This window comes from Phyllostomus discolor, chromosome 3 (genome assembly GCF_004126475.2).
Source record: "Phyllostomus discolor isolate MPI-MPIP mPhyDis1 chromosome 3, mPhyDis1.pri.v3, whole genome shotgun sequence".
NCBI lineage: Eukaryota > Metazoa > Chordata > Mammalia > Chiroptera > Phyllostomidae > Phyllostomus > Phyllostomus discolor.
This window is the reverse complement of record NC_040905.2, coordinates 173,227,987-173,244,912: the sequence shown is the minus strand read 5'-3', so window position 1 is coordinate 173,244,912 and position 16,926 is coordinate 173,227,987. Positions and strand designations below refer to the sequence as shown.

General features: G+C 35.6%; 1 pseudogene; it reads left to right on the top strand.

The window, feature by feature from the left end:
* The first annotated feature begins 12,545 nt into the window (after positions 1 to 12,545).
* LOC114490547 lies at positions 12,546 to 13,074 on the top strand (annotated as a pseudogene).
* The last annotated feature ends 3,852 nt before the right edge of the window (positions 13,075 to 16,926 follow it).

Below are 16,926 nucleotides of genomic sequence, written 5' to 3'. Positions count from 1 at the left end.
TTAAAAATTACCAAGGATAGGCAGAAAACTGTACTTGAACAACAATTAAAATTTTTAAAAAGTTACCAAGGATGTAAAAAAATCAGTAAAATGTTGGTGAAAAAGAGAAATGATCTAAATAGTAGTAGATATGCAAGTTAGTTGCAGAGTGTACCTGGCTGTGTGCAGTTCAAATTACAATTCTTTGTGTCTCTGTCTCCTTAACTGTAAAATGAGGATGATAATAGCACCTACCTCACAGAGTTTTGCTGAGGACTAAGGGACTTAATGTACAGAGCACTTGGCAGAGTGCTTAACACCCAGAAAACTTTATGAAAACAATAGCTGTTACAATTACCATCACAGTAAAATTTACAATATTGTTTCTAATGAAAAATGGGAATTTTATTCTACGTCTCTTGATGCCAGAAACATTGCATTGAATATGAAAGGTATTTTTCAGTTTCTGTGGGAGAAATGGCTGTGGAAAATGGTGAAATAGTGAGTCAAATACATTTTAAAAAATTTAATAAAATAATTTAAAAAATTTCCACTCGTAAAATGAGTAAAAGAATATATGTCTGTTGATGACACCATAGAAAAATAAAAAATGAAAAAATCAAATGATCAATATATAAAAGGAAATGGGATTTTAAAGAATAAGACAATAAAACATACTAAGCCAAGATATAAAATAACAAGACTAAAAATAACATATTAGTCATTATAGTAATTATAAGTGGGTTAATTCTTCCTTATTAGACTCATATTGAGTCAAAGAATGAAAGAGTTATATAGTATTATAAGATATGCCTCTAAATGAAAAAAGACATAAAAAGATTGTTATTAAAGAATAGCCAAAGTTAAAATAAGAAAATTCTGGAGTAAAAATTTAAGATGCTAATAATGTAAAATAAACTAGTGTTCAGGTAAAAAACAAATAACAAGACAAACAGAAATATTTTATATAGATTAAAAAGTACAATCTACAAAGAAGTTTAAGCAAATATGTAGCTGTAAACTATATAGGATCATAATACATAAGGTGTTTGAAATATAGGAGAAATTGACATTTCCATGAGTAGAAATCTTTAACACACTTCTGTCAGGAATAAAGATTCAGAAGATCTATATCATAACTGAGAAAATTGATTATACATCTATGTATATAAACAAGTAAACAGACATGTAGGTGAATAACAAAATCTTGGTGTAGAAAAGTGCACAAGTAACTTGAATAGACAATTTGTGAAATGACAGATATAGATGTTTTATAAATATATAAGATATTTGAGTTTCCAGAAAACAAAATAAATATAAATTTTAAAAAACACTTCTTACCTACGAGATTGACAAAAAAATTTAAAAATACTGATAGTACCCTCAGTTCTGAAGGAAGTGATGAATGGGTTACTTCAGATACCAGTGATGGTAAAAGAAAATGGTATAATATTTCTGGACAGCCATTTGACAATGTATACCAAAAGCCTTTAACTTGGACTAATATAGTCCACCTTTGGTTAATTATTCTTAATAAAATATACCTTTTATTGAATTCTACCCCTGAGCCAGTCACTGTTGTAGGCATTTTATTAACGTAGGTATTTAATCCTTATAACAACTTTGTAAGCACATGGTAGCATCAACTTTTACAGATAGGAAACTAAGGCATAGAGTGTTTTAGTGACAAGCCAGAGATCGAATAGCTGGAATAGTTTACATATAAGTCTGTAAGTTTTTCTTTTAAATGGGCATATATGCACATCTGTAAGAATAAATGTTTACTGCAAAGTTTATAATAGAGAAAAGCAAGAAATAGCATTCATTATCCATTGATAGGGGAATTATTATGCAAGTTGCATTATTTAAATATACATATATAAATTTTGAAGGGATACGTATTTAGAATATATTGCTAAATCTAAAAGATTGGTAAAAAACAGTGTTGTTAACAATAGCTGACTTCTTTTTTGAACACTTGCTATGTGCTAAGCACTTCACAGACATTTGTTCAGCTCTTGTAAGCGTCTGCACAAAAAATAGTCTGGAAGGATTTACACTGGACTGTAACAATGGTTGTCTCCCGGTGGTAGAATTAGGGAACAATTTTTGAGTGTGTGATTTTTTTAAATGATTGAGTTTGTTTCAATGGGCAGTATTAATTTTGTAATCAGAAAAAAATGTTAACTAAGAGAGAGAAAGTAATGTCTTATACATTAAGAATGAGGGAGTGGAGTATATTCATATTATTTTGAGCCAGAAGAGTGTGCTATGCTTCCATCTTCCCAAATCTTCTACCTTTTTAAAATAGAGTGCTGCATTTTCAAAGACAATTATCATATCTTTATTGTGGGTACTTTAATAAAGTCTTTGTAGTCATGATTTAGTTTTCCAAATGTTTGAAATATTTCAGAAGACTACAAAATGAAATGAAAGCAAACAGGAGGTTTCTGATTGGTCTAATAGATTTATAGATGTAATACTCATGCATCTTCATTTTTTAACTCCCTGGAATATGGATACAGCCCAAAGGGTGTAGGTTATAATGACAATAGTTTCTTTTGAGCCCTCTGCTGCTAAATCTGCATTTCCCAGCACATCATTGCCTCCTTAGTGCTGTCAGGATCTGGGGTGGTTTAAGCTCTCTCTTCAACGACTTGTTTGCCAAAGTCCTGGCACTCAGTAAGCCCTTGTGTCCTGTCCTTTGTTTTGCCTACCACTGTCCGCAGGATGTAGTTTCTGCTGACAGGAATGTGTCTTCGAGGTTCATGAATGAGCCAGACACTTGATATTTCCATGCTTGACATTACCACTATCCATTCGGTCACTTTAGAGAGGTCAGTGGAATTGTTACAGTTTCTTCTTAAGGGGTCCTAGCAGCTACTCTGCTGCATCAAACAAAAAGAAATTTTAATACATTCTTGCTGCTGCTTCTTTCTTTTTATTCCTTCCTCTTTTTTTGCTAGCAAATTTTGTTATAAACTAATTGTAATTGTCAGAAGTTATAAAATAGAAAATTGAAATATACACATACATATATAATACTTTGGTTTTTTACAATGTCCTAATGTCACAATATTTGGTATTTGTCTCATGTATGTACATCAGATTAGGAATGGTAACAGTCCTCTGACATTATCAAGTTCCCTGTCTTTTAAACAAATCCACCAAGTGATAATCTGCATTTGTCTTTGTTTCAGAATGTTTAACTTTCATCTTTCCCCCTTGTAATCTTGATAATCTACTGATATTTTACATGTAGGAGGAAACCCAATTGATATTCCTGGTACAAAATGCTAAGGAAACCTGAGTCATATGGAAACTTTTCAGTTCTGAGGAGAAGGTTCTCTGTGTCAGAAGATACCAAAACTCATGAGATTAGGTGGTGTCTTTGGGATGTTAGAGGGATTGACAGGTTTCTACCTTCTATCTTCCCTGATGCTATTAGGTTGAGCCATTTGATGCTGTTGAACTTCCTAGGTAAATAGTTGATTATCAGTGATTCCATATGGTTCAACCTAAAGTAATGAAGTATGTGTTTTACGTCAGAGTGAGGAAAGATGATATGGAAAGGATTAGTGAGGCGTTTCAATGGAAAATATGTTTTTGTTGACTTCCAGAAGTATTGGTTAACATAGATTCCCTGAGGGTAGATTGGAAATGTCCAATCTTCCCTCCTTGTCCTGGCAAGTATGTTGAGGTCCATGAATCCTCTGGAGAGCTAGTATGTCAGACTAACGTCTACTTTAATGAGTATTTTACCAAAAACCGATTGTGTCGAGTTATATATACAGAAAACAGAGACACAGCCTCCCTTCAAGGAGCATTGAATCTTGGGGAGAAAGGGACATAACCAATTATATTATAATACATCATCCTAAATGTATGTTCAGTGCATAACAGAAGGCCAGAAGGAGCTCGAACACTGCTTGGGGAAGTCAGGAAGGCTTCACAGAAGTGGATCAGAGTTGACTCAGGTTGTGGAACAACAGATGCAAATAACATCTCTGCCACATTGTTTTCTACAAGATGGTGGGTCAGAATTGGGCATTCTTCCACATTATGTTGCTGGAAGTTGTATCATGAGTGGATGAAATGGCAAGATGGGATTTGATCCTTATCAAAGGAATCGGAAAAGGACGTTGCTACCAAAGGATCCAGCAGTGAGAGATCCTGCCCAGATAGGGGGAAACCTGAATTTAATGTTAAAAAGTTATTTGGATATAAAAGTCAAGTCCTTAAAAAAATAAAAGCAAGCTCTGTCCTGATGATTGGATTATTTCAGTGGACTTGAGCATCTCTAGATTAAATACTTCTTTTATCTTGCTTGGTGAATACATCTCTCTATCTCTCAGAAATATTCAAGGGACTCTTCTTTGCGGCTAGACTTTCTATCCCAAACAAAGAGCACTTTCCCTGTGCCTTGAGCCTTCCTGGTGCTCTTTCCAGTTCCTCGCACTTGTGTTTTAATGAGCTATCCTGGCTTCAAGCTTTCACTGCCATTCCTATGATCTAAGTCCTATGAGATATTTCAAAGTGTTTTGGTCCCCATGTAGCTGATTTCACCATCAATCCATTATTCATTCAACAAATATGTATTACTACCTATAGCTATGTGCCAGAAACTATTCTGGGTGCTGAGTATACACATCAAGTCCCTGTTCTCAGGAAGCACCTTCATTCAATTCTATGAGGCATCTTATCCTGATTTCACTTGAAGGAGACATGCAACTGACAGATTATAAAATTCATAATCCTTGCACATTTACTCATACATTCCTATGTGTTTGTAACAATACCTAAAAGGAACCAATAAAGATAACACATGCTGTTAGAATTATGATAATTTTAAAGACTTTATTTATTTATTTTAGAGAGGGGAAGGGAGGGAGAAAGAGAGGGAGAGAAACATCAATGTATGGTTGCCTCTTGAGCACTTCTTGCTGGGGATCTTGCCTGCAACCCAGGCATGTGCCCTGACTGGGAATCGAACTGATGACCCTTTGATTCGCAGGCCAACACTCAGTCCACTGAGCTACACCAGCAAGGGCAGAACAATGATAATTTTAATATATCTTAACCCATTTGGGAATCTTCTCCCTCAATTTCATTCAACACCATGTGAATCTGAGAAAGTGTTTGTACCTGGTTGGTATAAAGGAACTCTATTAATTGAGCTTATTTTTCTATCTTACTAGAGCCCAATCTTTATAAAGTATTAAATTATGTGTATACAATGTGTGTGTGTATTTTTTAATGTATGAATAATTTTAAAATGTTCCTTTTCATTGTGATTTAAGAAACTGGGTAATCACTAGGACTCAACCATAATTTCCTCCTTAATCTTTAAATTTCTGTCTTCCCAGATGACCTACTTCAAAGGTTTATTTTCAGTATTACAGAAGCCATTAAACAGGTCTATGCAGGCAATTAAAGAGCATTATGTAGGATCAGCCAAAGACGTAGATATATTCAATTGCCCTCATTTTAAATCAGTGAACTAACACAGAACTGTGATTAACACCCACATGGTGGGCAGGTTCACCTTGAATAAAAAACAAACTACTTCTGTGAGCTCTGATCTCAAAACCAATCAAAGTCAATAGTGATTTTTATCGTGATGCCAGAATCATTAGGGCAGCAGGACAGCAGAGCAGCTGAGAGCACTGCAAGGACAGCCGGGGGGCACCATGCCAGCCATCATGGATGGGAGGTAAGGGACTGACATGTCAGGGATTAGAAAGGTCTTTTTTTTTTTTTTAAAGGAAGGTCTTATGAAAACTGCAGGGAGGCAACCAGGAGGCCTTGAGAAGAGACCTGCCACATGGTCCCTGATTATTTCCTATTGCTGGCGTTTGTTTGTCCTAAACACCTGCCCCTCCAAATCCAGTGCTTAAAATGATCTTTGTTTATTTACCTTTACAGTCACCATTCATTTCTCCTAAAAGATCAGAACACATTGAACTTAGTACTCAGCTTGGCTGTTCACAGGCACTAATCTTAGCAATGGTGTAAACCTGCCCTATCTTTGGTCCAGGAGCACACAAGGAAGGACCAGGAATATTTTTAGTTCTGACTCACTAGGAAGTGAAAATAATAAGAATAATATGTAAAACTTAAAATACATGAATTATATACCCTGATCTGTATACAGGAGGCTGTAGAGCAACTTCCTGCCTCCCTTCAGAACCACAGCTCATTCCCTCAACTTCTGATAGCTGCTGATGGTTCATTACTTAGTCCCTCTCTGAGCGTTGCCCTGGACAGGAGAACTCCCTCCTGCAAACTATGTCTCCTCTTCAGGGGCAGCCTACCTCCAGTGAGTGGTTCATGCAGGGGTACAAAGACTCAGTTCCCTTGTTTTGATAGTTTCATCTTCTAAAAGGCAGTTTCAGCTGCAGACATTTCTACAGAATTGGCCAAGCCCTCTGCTGCAAAACAACTCTGCCACTCAGCTTCTCTCTGCCTAATACTGTTTCTTTAGCTCCCTTACAGGGGTTCTTCCCAAGAGCCTCCCTGTGAACTTCCTGCTTGCAAATCTCCACCTCACACTCTCTTTTTCGGGAGAACTGACCTAAGATAGCACCTGTCCAAAGAAGAAAAAGGAGTTCATTGAGGAGAATTTTATTGAGCTAATTTTCACACTTCTGTGAATTATAAATTCTACTTATTAGAAAACGGATACCAAGTGTTAATAGATTTAATGGGAATAGAGTCCAGTGTGGTCTGATGTTCCAATTATCCAAGAGAAGCTGGAAATCCAGATTTTTATGTGAACGTTCCCATTTAAAAATCAATACCCACAATTTTATAAAATTCTATGTCTAAATTTTATAATTTGTATCTAGCTTACATTTTGCAACCTCTGGCCAAGAAGAGCCATTTTTCCTGTGGGTGGGGGGGCGGGTGCAAATTTTTAAGAAATGTTGTGCCATGCAATAAGAAATGGACCTCATTCCTTTGCAATCAAAGTTGAGGGAGGAGGAGTTTGAAATGAAGGTTTAAGTGACCAGACCTATGGACCAGGGCAAACAGTTACACCCTGTGGGCAGGCAGCCCATCAGCCACCTGGCTCTTTTCCCCTATGCCATTCAGAAGGGGCTGGCTCTGAAGCCAGGCAAGTACAGTATTTTTACAAGCACGAACCACTAATTTGTTCGTTTCTTGCATCTTTCTCTTTTGACCAGAAGATGGCAGCAAATATTGACCAGACTTGGGCTCTAATTTACACCTTCAGGCTTAATGTTCTTTTTGATGCATTTTACTTGAATTGTGTCAGCAAAAACAACAAAAATTATTTACATTTGCCTCACCCATTACTTCTCACATTGAGAAGGAAGGAGGTTACTCCATGTTAGACCTGGTTTATTCTTTTGAAAGAGTTGTAATAAAAGTTTGACTACATGAAATAGTGGAGCAAAGGTCTTAATTTATTCCTTGATAACACAAGGATATAAAACTTAATATTTGTCACCAAAAAAGGACTATTTATTTATTTTTTTTAGCTTTGAGGGATGCTCTTAGTAAAAGATACAATTTTTTAATGTTTCTAAATAGAATACAATGACTTCAGAACATGAACAAAATGGTAAACATTTACTATTATTATTTTGTGAATAACTGTCACATTTATGCAGACCCATCTCTTTTTAAATGTACTTCATCCTTTCAATCATCTGGAGGTTCAAATAATGAGATATATGTCAGGAAAAATTACTAGGAAAATCTACATGTCATTAAATTAAACTCTTGATATTATTATTATTATTATTATTTTATTTTTTGGAGAGCAGCAATGTAAATATTTTTGACAATTTTTTTTCTGTCACTAGTGATTATGAAATAAATACATGTCTTTAAGGAGAAAAGAAAACCATACTTATTTAGCAGCAGTCACCAAGCAGATCAGATTCCTCTCCTTCAAGTGCCTCCCTCAGCTTCCTCACCAATCGTGTCTGATAAACCCAATATGGCCGAGACTGAGAAATTCAATATATCGAAATTGAAGAAGACAGAAATGCAAGAGAAAACATCCACTGTCTTCCAAAGAAATGACCGAACAGGAGAAGCAAGCAGATGAATCGTAATGAGGCCTACACCACCAATATGCCCTGTACATTCCACAAGCATTGCCTTCTTATTTTACTTCTTTTAGCTGTTTAACTTTGTAAGGTGCAAAGAGGTTGGATCAGTTTAAGTGACTGTGCTACTCTCTTTCACATCAGAACTACTGACAAAGAAGGCCACACCTCCCTCTCCTGTCTGCGTCTCTGGCTGGCAGTGAAGGAAGAGAACTTGTATGTTGGTGAAGGAAGAAGCTGGTGGGACAACAGTGAAATCTAGAGTAAAAACCAAGCTGATCCAAGGTGTCCTGCAGGCTATAAAATGCAGTTTAATCAGAGTACCTTTATTTTTGTTAAAATTATTGTAATTATTGGAATGCACAATTTTTTAATATGCAAATAAAACATTTAAAATCTGTAAAAAAGAAAGCCATACTCAGTAAAGTAATTCAAGTATCAGAGGGGACTAGATCTACAGAACAATTATTTCCACACCTCATGTTCACAGTTTTATAAAATGTAAACTAACTTCCCAGTAACCTAGGAAGATATATATATATGACAGATGAGCAATCAGGCTACACAAGTTAGAAGAAGATTGGGCATGAAAAATAGGAATTATCGATGCTTGAAGATATCAGCAGAATTTACATATCAGTTGTTGGGTTTATTAAGAAATGTAAAGACATCTAAAGATGATTGTTAAACATAAGTAGAAGGAAAGGTAACAGACTGAGAAAGATGTTGTGATAGTTCTGGAAGAATCAAAATCTTTATAAAGTAAAAATAATAATAATAAAAAGGAAGAAAGAAAGACAAATTTGTTATGAATTGCATCAGAGAAGTACAGACTCACAGGAGCTGAAAGGATGTGGGAATTTCTCTAGGGTAGTCTTCAGCCTGCCAAAATTCTGTGGGTTTCTTTCTCTGTATCTTTGGAAATGTTTATCTGGTCTCTGCTTGATTGCTTCCACTGATCCTGAGCTCTTGACATTTTGCTGTAAAGATTTTATTTTCAAACAGCTCTTCTTGTTATAAATTTTTTTTTCCTTATGGAGATCTGAAACTGGTCTCCGTGCAACATCAGCTCATTAGTTCTCCTCTGGAGAAGTAGTTCTAAACAGTATTATTTTGGATCACAGATGACTTTATGAGATTTATGAAAGTTATGGACACTCATCCTAGAAAAATGCACTCCCTAGGCTCATTCATGGAGTTCAGGTTAAAGCATCCCTACTATATGGAGGATAAAGCCTTTTCCACAAGACAGTTTTTCAAACAGTTTAAAACCTCATCATGTTCTTTTTAAAACAACCTTACCAGTTTCTTCAGTACCTTCTTTTCTTCCCTTCCTCCTCTCTCTGTCCCTTCATCCACCTTTTAAAAACAAAAATATAGCCCTGGCTTGGTAGCTAAGTTGGTTGGAGCATCATCCCATACACCAAAATGTTGTGGGTTTGATCCCTGGTCGAGGTGTGGATCAAGCCATTTGGGATCATACAGATCTGGTTTGGGATAGAACCCTCCACTGAAAAGAATAGATTTGGAGTTTCTTCTTGTCCTTTGTAGCCTAAGTCATGAGCATGGATAGCCAAGGATGTACAAAGGGTGTGAAAAAAATGGAAGGCAACCTACCATAGAACTCAGGGAAACACTAGCATTTGAAAGCAGCTGGGGGAAGAAGAGGAGGAACAGCCATCGAAGGCAATTGACAGTTAGGGAAGCAGGCAAAAGTCTACCCCTTAAAAAAATCCAATGCTCAGTAAGCTTCAGACATTCTGCTAACTGTTAATCTTAATTTTTTTCTTATATAGATAGCATATTGCCCAGTGCCATCCTTGTCTGTTACTCTACGACCACCCGCACAATAAGCCAAGGCCCCACTTGTGCTCAGATGCGTTGCTGTGCTTTCCATTGTACCCCGTCAGCATAGATGTCTATCTCTGCATGGATGCCACCCACTTTCATTACCCAGTTACCACACTTTTCAAATATCTCCCTCCCGCTATTTCATTGTAAATGTAAATTATGGTCATATTTCGGGTGGACAAAGTTGTTGGCACATTTTCAATAATGTGAGTGAGTGCTGAATTACATAGACTGGTTACTTAGAAACCTCTGTGCAGCCGGTTCTAAAATGAAACTAAGGAAAGAGTTAACACACCATGTGGTGTACTGTCTCCCTTTCCACTTTTCATCTGCATAAATCACATTCTCTCAGACAGTGATCCCCAAACTTGGCTGGGTGTTGGAATCACCTGGGGAGCTTCTAAAAACTGTAAATTCCAGAGCCCTGTCCCAGATGTACTGGGTACAATGGAGCATTTGGGGCCAAGGAACAGGTGGTTGGGATGTGTTCATTTCATGGTCTGGCATTTGGGAATCCTTGATAGGGAGTTCGGAGAACATTGATTAAAGACATTTTCAGTGATGTTAGAGTGCTAATTTGTAATTAACTTTCATAAAGCAAGCAATTTATTAATCTGTCTTAATATTATAAAACAATGAATATTATTAAAAACTACAAACATTTTAGAAATAAAAAGAAATGTAATATAACCTCACAATTTCCTCCTTGATAAATAAAGGATATGATAATTTAGTGAATATTCTGTGTTTTTTTCTCCATGATTTACTAGGTTATTTTTTCTGAAAGTAAAATTGGATCATACTATATTTTGGGAGACTAGACTAAGAGCCTGCACTTGGAAGCCAGGCTTATCTGGGTTTGAGACCCAGCTCTGACCCTTAGCAGCCTCCTTGGGCCAATTACTTAACCTCTCTGAGCCTTGGGTCCTATTCATTAAATACAGATAAAACTACTACCTACATCATAAGGTTCTTGTGGGAATTGGAAGTAATGCTTATAAAGGGCTCAGAACAACATACAAAATAAGTTCTCAACAAATATTTCCTTCTTCTTCTCCTTATTATTATTTTTAAATTGCTAATAGTATAGATATATCTACCCAATATATTGAATAATTTATTAATAACATTTTAATTCTTTTATACTTATATATATATATTACTATATGAATGTGCAATGTTTTATTTAACCAATGCCCTACTTATACACATTTAGTTTTTCTCCCAGCTTTTTATGATCATAAACAATACTGCAGGGAATATCCTTGTATGTATATCCTTTCATACTTGTATCAGTTTCTCTCCAATAAAAGAAATTGTTGAGTCAAAGCATATGAATATTTTAATAAAGGTTTTCCCATTAACTCCACACCGTTTATGTGTTTATAAATAAATAAAACAATAAATCAACCAATAATGTAGGGGGCTGTTTTCCTACATACTTGCCCAAATTGGATATTAGTATTTTTTTTAATTTTGCTAATGGGATAGACAAAATGATATATCATTGCATTTATTTATTAGAGAAAGGAAACACTTAAAATAATCTATGTCATAGTTTTTCATTTAGCTTTGTATTTTCCCATATGCCCCTGGTGTATTTTCTTTTTTAAGGGTTTTCCCCCTCTTTTGTGTTATTCCTTTCATTTCTTTTCCTTCCATTTACCTTCTGATTTTCTTTCTCTCCTTGATTTATCACTTGAATGATATTTTATAAGTTAATGTTATTTTTCCTTCTCCCTTAATATTCAATGGTCTCTTGATCCCTTTAATATTCTCTTCATTTTATTTGTCTTTTCTAACCAGACGACCCCAAGTAATTTCATCCTATATTAGTCAAATCGGTGTTTTCTCTCTCCCCAACAATTCACATTGTGTGGAATAGGGGAGAGTGAGCTTCCTCACTATCAATTTGAAGTAGAAAAGGGCTGGCTGGTTTTATATTTCCTTCCTTCCCAAATCAAGGTATCTTCTGCAGCATGTAATTGTTTCTTTGGCTTTCCAGATACAACCTATTGCTGACAGAAAATGTCACAGCTTGTGCGAGTGCCAGTAGCATCTAACTGTACCCTAAACCGTCTGCACTGGCGTTAACAGGCTTGGCAGAATGTTATGCTTTGGTGAGATGAAAATTTGCTTCAGTAAATTGTATTTGCATGAGGTTTGACCTCAAATGAAATCACACCATTGTATGGGCTAAAACAGAAGTGATCATCAAAGTACGAAATGACCTAGACAACATGAATATCCAAATGGTATTTTTAGATAGGTTACTATTTATAGCTTATTATAATAACTTAATGATCAGGAATAGGGCTTCATTCTTTCTATTCCAAATTCACTGTATTCTCATTTTACCAAAGTCAATATCTTTCCTCATCTCCTAAAAAGAATGTATAGAAAGATCCTCTAAGTAGGCATGTAACATGTTGATTTAAATTTTATGTTACATAAGTCAAAATCATTTGGTATTTATTATCAAAGTAATTTGTACCTTTAAAGTATAAAAGTAATATACCTTAAAGGTATATTAGTACATTTTCCAAGTTGAATTATGTTAGTTTACAGTGTAGGATTACAGTGTTTTCAAAAGCTTAAGTCAGCTTTTTGGCTGGAACCACCATCTTCTAGTAATTCACCAAAAGGACTAACACAAAGGGAAAGGGGAGAGGTACCCATTATACGTTCTCTAGGCCTTTTAGAAAACGTGGAGCTGTTTCTTTAGCTACATACATGTGAATCTACAAGAAAGGAGATATTGTAGATATCAAGGGAATGGGCACAGTTCAGAAAGGAATGCCCCACAAATGTTCTCATGGCAAAACTAGAAGAGTCTGCAATGTCACCTAGCATGTGGTAGGCATTGTTGTAAACAAACAAGTTAAGGGCAAGATTCTTGCCAGGAGAATTAATGTACGGATTGAGCATGTTATGCACTCTAAGAGTCGAGCTTCCTGAAACGTGTGAAGGAAAATGATCAGAAAAAGAAGGGAGCCAAAGAGAAAGGCACCTGGGTTCAGCTGAAGCATTGTCCTGCTCCGCCCAGAGAAACGTACTTCGTGAGAACTAATGGAAAGGAGCCTGAGCTGCTGGAACCCATTCCCTATGAATTCATGGCATGATAAGTGTGAAAAAAAATCAAAGACTTCTATACTGATAAAAATGTTGGAAACAAAAAGCCTAACTCATTAAAATAATAACTCACTAAACAATATTTGTGGTGGCTTATATCATATGTGTTCAATATATGAGGTTTCCCAAAAACATTATTACCATTATGTTTAATATTAAAATGATAATGTCACAGTTAAAATAAAAACTATATACACTAACACAGTATGCAGCCATTGAAATATGATTAGGAAAACTATGTAGGGACAAGGAAATATTTATAACAAGGTAAAGTAAATAAAGCATAATATTAAAATATGACTGCAGGCTTACATATAGAATCCAATGACAATGTTTACCTTCTATTTTTAGGACTAAGTTTTCTTCATCTTGCTATTATATTGCCTTCTCAATAAAAAAGTCCTGTGTAATAAATATAAACAGTAACAAAGGTCCAACCTTTATTCAATAGTTCAACAATTATATCTTCCATTAAACAAAAATCAGGAAGAGTCACTTGACTAATATTTGTAATATGCAATTAATCTTCAGAATGTATACATTCCTTGTATTCTTAATAATCCTGGAAAGTTGGTCCTGAATAGATCTGGATAGGAACAAGGGTGATATTTAAAACATTAAACATTCTATCATCAGAACAGAAAATCGACTAGCAGAACAGACACAGCCATACTCAAGTATAGGGGCCAAATATCCATGCTGGATAGAAGTGACAGTGTGCTTTTAGAACAGGCCAAGGGAACTCTGTTTTTTTTTGGATATCAACATACTTTGATGAACAACACAGTAGGTTGGCAATGAGAAGGCATAGGTTATAGTTCCAACTTTGACAAATAAATCCCTTGAGTCTTACCTTCTATATGGATAAGAATAAATAATTGAAAAGATAAGGTAATACAAGTGGGAAAAGATTGTAAATTTTAGAGCTCAATAGAATCCATCAGATCTTTATAGTAATTAATGAAATATTAACATTTTCTTTATTTACTTGCATATTATAGATCTAATTGGCAATCTTGTTCTTCTAACATATCATTTAATGAGTCCAGTAACTGAATTCTGACTAAAAAATGCAGATTTCAGATAATATACACTGATTCAATCAAAAACCTACCTTTATGAATCAGGAATAATGATTGGAGCTGCCAAATGTACAGGAAGTTGTTTTTTTCATTATAAAAACCAAATTTGTGTTTGGTGACTTGAGAAGTATGAGCCACATGTGGTCACAAAGCTCAGAGTTTAACACACATGTTTCCTGTGTCAGACTCTTCCAGGGTGATTGTAATTTGCTGAACATTTATTGTACAAGTAATGCCGATATTTTATTAATCCTGTGAAGTTTTGCCTTTCCTCCCTCATTTTCAATCTGTTTTTCTTTTTTCAACGTTTTCTGCTGCACTATGTCATGGGGGGGGGGGGTGGCGTTGGTTGGCTCTTCTAGTCTATTCGATGCCCTCTGTTGTGTTTTTATTGGGTCATGTCAACTATAGATTCGCTAGGTTTTTATACACAGAGCAGTTTTATACTTCTAAAACTTCTAAAATTTTAAAACTTTTTATTTACTTTCCAATGCTTAAAAGGTACCATAAAGTTACACTGTTTAAGTAAATGGTCAGTGGTTCAGGCAGTCTTTGTAAAGAATTTTTCCACTCTATTAAGTTCTGAATGTTATAAAAGTCCTGAGCTTAATTTTAGAAAGCTTACTTAACAAGTGCTCAGAAACTCATACAATCCTTACCTCATGATGATATAAACCACTATCAGTGTCCACATTTAAAAAGTATAAGTTGACAGTCATCTCTGGCTGGAGTGATAAAATTATACAGGATCCTGCACAAATAAAGCCCCTTTTTATTACAAAATCTTTTATTACAAAACCATAAGCATGTAATTCTGTAACATTACAATATCACACTCAAACACACCATATGACATTTTAGGTGAAGTGTTCAAATTAAACCATAAATTATTACACCCATATTATTACCCTACCGACCACACTCAAGCAGGCATTACTTCTGCCAGACTTTGTATATATAGTAATAATACCAGGGACAGAGTAGCAGTTGTAACAGTAAAGACAATATTGAATACCCTGTAGAGACTGAGGACCAAGAAAGTGTTTATTTGTCCCAAACATTAAATCAAATCTTGCCCTAAGCATTTTATCACCAAAAACAATACTGTCCTAAAAAACCCCCACAGCCTTAGAATTACACTTCAATTAAAAGTCTAATTTATTATATTTTATATCCTCAAGGGGCTCTTCTCATAAGAATTATTTCATTTTTCTAGCATTGAAGCAGTATAGCATTATAGACAGACACCTGTTATACAAACCACCTTAATACAAATATACACACAACTCGTATTTTCATGTGTTCTTTAAAACATGCTGTCATTCATATGCATTGATATGTGTCATAATAGTGTGGTTATAACCATACATTTAATCTGAAATGATTCCATTCAAGAAAACGATTGAAATGCTTGCATGGACACGGTGGGGGTATTTTCTACCCTCCACATCCTCTCCCTTCAGGGATTTATCTCTGGCATCAAATATATCAGCACTCCGTATCTCAAAGATAATTATGTACATGTAAACATACACAAACAACCTTGTATCTGCACCTTCCTATCAGTTCTCAGAGATGTTTTCGACTAGGCTTGAAGTAATTGATATTTTCTTATAACATCGGATCTCTGCTCTCTGCCATCTTTCATTGTTCCCAAACCAGGAACCACTTACTTCCCCTTATTCTCCTATACGTTCTCTTATTTGTAGTTAAACCAATTTCTTTAATGTTCAGAACAAACAAAAAAACAAAACCAATCATTCCATCTTCTTTACCTTTGCTCTGCAAACCTTTCAGCTGTTACGTTACATGATATTGAGCAAGCCAGCCTCTCTGGGCATCAGCTTCTCTTCTGTGAAACAGTTGCTGAAAGACTGCATCTGATTTTGAAATGCTGTTTTATTCCATGTAGCCCCTTACCCTGTCATGGAGCACTAGGTAAAGCTGGGGTCACTGCACCTTCAGATTTTTCATGGCCTCCCTTTGAAGTTACTTAAACTGATTTGCATGCTATTTCCCAAACTTTTATGCTAATTCCTTTGTGTTCTTTATGGTTTGTTTTATTTATGGCTTTGCTTCATCTCTCAGTTCAGAAATGTTTATCTGCTTCTCTAGCTCTAATTCTGGTCTCCCTCCAAATGATCACTCATCTTCCTAATCCTTTGCTGTGGCCTCTATGCCTAAGAACTTTGTCATGGTCACAGACCTTGCACCTTTGGCAGAAGCACTTGGAGCTGATGCCCCTCGCTAGCTTCACCTCACCAGGAGTGGGAACTTGGCATTATGATTCTATGTTTCCCTTGCCAACACATTTTCTGTTTCTTATACAAATGTTGCTCATCCTTCTAGGCTCAGCTCAAGTCGTAACCATTCTGTAAAAATTCCCTATCCTCCACATGGACAAAAAACTAAGGGGAGGGTGGTAATGGGAGGGAAGTGGGGAGGGTTGGGTGGGTGGGCTGGAATGGGAGTAAAAGGGAGAAAACTGTACTTGAACAATGATTAAAATTTTAAAAAATTAAAAAATTTAAAAAAAGAAAAAAAAGAAAATTCCCTGTCCTCATAATATCAGCTATCATTCATCTTTTTAGTTGGGCGGTCACAGTTACCACCTGCATCACATCTGGCACTAAATCATAAAATAACTTTTATTAAAGTCACCTTAGAAGTCACTTAGTCAAATTGTACCATACAGAATTCCACTCTCCCACGTTCTTCACCAAGCCTTACTTGGGATAATTCTGCTCCTTGGAAAAACACACATTCTGTTTATGGTATAACCCAAATATCTCAGATATCAT